The sequence below is a fragment of the Mandrillus leucophaeus genome, unplaced genomic scaffold, assembly GCF_000951045.1.
Source record: "Mandrillus leucophaeus isolate KB7577 unplaced genomic scaffold, Mleu.le_1.0 Scaffold491, whole genome shotgun sequence".
In the NCBI taxonomy this organism is placed as follows: domain Eukaryota; kingdom Metazoa; phylum Chordata; class Mammalia; order Primates; family Cercopithecidae; genus Mandrillus; species Mandrillus leucophaeus.
In genome coordinates, this window is record NW_012105265.1 from 16,879 (window position 1) to 20,274 (window position 3,396).

Below are 3,396 nucleotides of genomic sequence, written 5' to 3' on the forward strand. Positions count from 1 at the left end.
CTTGTTACAGCCCTTAGTGAAATAAAAAGAGATTGCCACACTTAAATAATACTGGGGGTCCTTAAAAAAATTACACACTTCTTTTCATCTGTCTTTCCTTCAAATGGAGATACCCTTCACACTATTCTCCAAGCATTTTGATTAATGAAGAATTGTGTAGTTTGCTTGGCTAGGTGCGGTGGCTCACACCTGTAATCTCAGCACTTTGGAAGGCCGAGGCAGGCAGACCACCTGAGGGCAGGAGTTCGAGACCAGCCTGGCCAACATGACAAAACCCCGTCTCTACTAAAAATACAAAAATTAGCTGGGCATAATGACGCATGCCTGTAATCCCAGCTACTTTGGTAACTGAGGCAGGAGAATCGCTTGAACCTGGGAGGCAGAGGTTGCAGTGAGCCAAGATCACGCCAGTGCACTCCAGCCTGGAAGACAGAGTGAGACTCCATTTCAAGAAAAAAAAAAAGAAAGAAAGAAATCTTTCCTTATATCATGAATAAAAGTCTTCCAAAGTCCTTTTAATTTCTTGTCTTTCTCATTTATTTCTTTAATTTATCTTGAATTGATCCAGAAAAAGATTCGTCACGGTATTTAGGTTGATTGTCTATAAGTTGTACGATGGGTGTTTTCAAGTCCCTTTTTGGTTGTCTATGCTTTGAGCCCTTTTTAACCTTTCCAGTAAGAAAGTATGAGGCACTGTAAAAAGTAAGGATGGAATAATGGAAGAAGCATTTCACAAATAGGGAGGTAATCTAAGTCTCAACTTGTTTCAGTCTGAGTTGCTTCATTTAAAAGGTGGCGATAATAACTTTCTTTTGGACCATGGACAAATTGTTCAAAGATTCTCTGGCTCCCTCAGCTGAGGTCTTATTGCTCTCTGGGAAGTAGGAACAGATTAAATGAGAGAATTAGAAACAAATCAGAAGCAAACCTGGCTAAAAAGAGAGGGAACAATAGCCAAAAACCCAAGCACACAGGATATCCGGAAGTTGGGGTCATTGGTGTGTTGCAAGTAAAAAGAAAGATAAGTATTACATTAAAAAGACAGCTATTCTAGATTAACGTGAGGTAGAGGAGTGGATTTATCATCATTATCACATCAATATTATTATTTTTATAAAGTTATTCTACAAACCTGATTGATACAGAAAATCATTTTAATTTTTCTTACCTTAATAAAGAAAGGCCTCAGGCAGATCATCATTGGAGTGTCACAGCCAGTTGACTGTTTTTCTTTCCTAACAATCACACACTCTTCCAGCGGAAACCACTGACCACTAATCCATATTTAATTAAATTTTCTCTCACAGGGAAGCATATATTGCTTTGGTTTGTACTGGTCTGTTAGGAAGCCTCAGTTTATGAGGAATTAGATACTGATATGTGAATTTTGCTTTGATTTTAAAGATTAATTGGTTTTTCCAATTTAAGAGAAAGTACTGTTCAATGGTCCTCAGATTTTTCTAGGGAAAGACCCTATTTTGTTTATTTGTTTCTTCTCCCTTTTTCTTGATGTATCCTATTAATCTTTAACAAAACCCAGATTTTGACTTCATTAATCTTCATTATTTTTAGTATTCCATTTCAATGATTTCTGGCCCCTTCTTGATTTCCCTTTTTAAAAGTTGTTTTGTTGCATTTTTTTCCATTTCTTTTTCTTTTATTGTGGTAAAACAATATACAACATTAAATGTACCATCTTAACTATTTAAAGAATTTTTTTTATTTTTTAAATTTTTGTTTTATTTTTATTTTGAGATGAGGTCTTGCTATGTTGCCCAGGCTCGTCTTAAACTCCTGGATTCAAAGTATTCTCCCACCTCAGCCTACTAAGTGGCTAGGATTAAAGGTATGTGCCACTGTGCCTAGCTCATCTTAACCATTTTTAAGTATACAGCTCAGTAGTGTTAAGTATATTCATTTTCCCATTATTGTGCAACGGATCTCTATAACTTTTTTTATCTTGTAAAACTCACACTTTATGCCCATTAAACACTAATTCTTCCTTTTCCCTTTCTACTTTGTTTCTATAATTTTGACTATTTTAGATAATTAATATGGATTCACACAGTATTTGTCTTTTTGTGACTAGATTATTTCACTTAGCATAATGTCCTCCAGGTTCATCCACATTATTGCATATTGCAGGATTTCCCTCTATTTGAAACTCCTTAATATTCCATTGCATGTATATACCACATTTTCTTTATTCGTTCAAACACTGATGGACACCTGGTTTGCTTCTACCTCTTGGCTATTGTGAATAATACTATAATGAACATAGGTATGCAAATATCTCTTCAAGGTCCAGCTTTGAATTATTCTGGGTATCTACCCAGAAATGAGATTGCTGGATCCTATGGTAATTCTATTTTTAATTTTTTGAACAATCTACATATTGTTTTCCATAATGGTTGCACCATTTTATATTCCCACCAGCAGTGCAATTTCTCCAGATTCCTGCCAACATTTATTATTTTCTGTTTTTTTGTTTGTTTGTTTGTTTGTTTTTAAGAGACAGGGTCTTGCACTGTTTGTTGCCCAGGGTGCAGTGGCTCAATTGTAGTTCACTGTAGTCTTGAACTCCTAGGCTCAAGCAGTCCTCTCCCCTCAGCCTCCCAAAGTGCTGGGATTATAGGCATGAGCCAGTGTTCCTAGCCTTCCGTTCTTTTGATAGTAGCCATCCTAATGGGTGTAAGATGACAAATCACAAATGCAAACTGCATTTCTCTTACGATTATTGATGTTGAGCACATTTTAATATGGTGATTTTTAAAACATCTTCTTTGTAGAACTGTGTATTTAAGTCCTTTGCTCATTTTTAATCAGGTTATTTCTTGTTGGTAGTATTGAGTTATACGACTTCCTTATATACTCTGGGTATTAACCCCTGATCCAATACATGACTTGCAAATATTTTTCCTCATTCCATAGGTTTCCTTGTTACTCTGTTAGTTGCTTCTTTTGATACACAGAAGTTTTTCAGTTTGGTGTAGTCCCATTTGTCTATGTTCACTTTTCTTCCCTGTGCTTTGGTGTCACATTCAAGAAATCATTGTCAAATCCAACGTCTGGAAGCTTTCCTGCTATATTGTCTTCTAGGAGTTTTGTGTTTTAGGTCTTACATTTAGAACTCTAATCCATTTTTACTTAATTTCTGTATATAATGTAAGAGTCCAGCTTCATTCCTTCGCATATAGACCTCCAGTTTTCCCAACACCATTTATTGAAGACAATGCACTTTCCCCACTGTGTAGCCCTGGCACCTTTGTGAGGAATGGCTAAATTGGGATTTTCATTTAGTTGTTTATCTTTTGGGGGGATATAGTTATGAAAAGTAATCTAATTTAAATAAGTAATGTAATTTTAATGAATAAAATGAATAAACCAAATTTACAC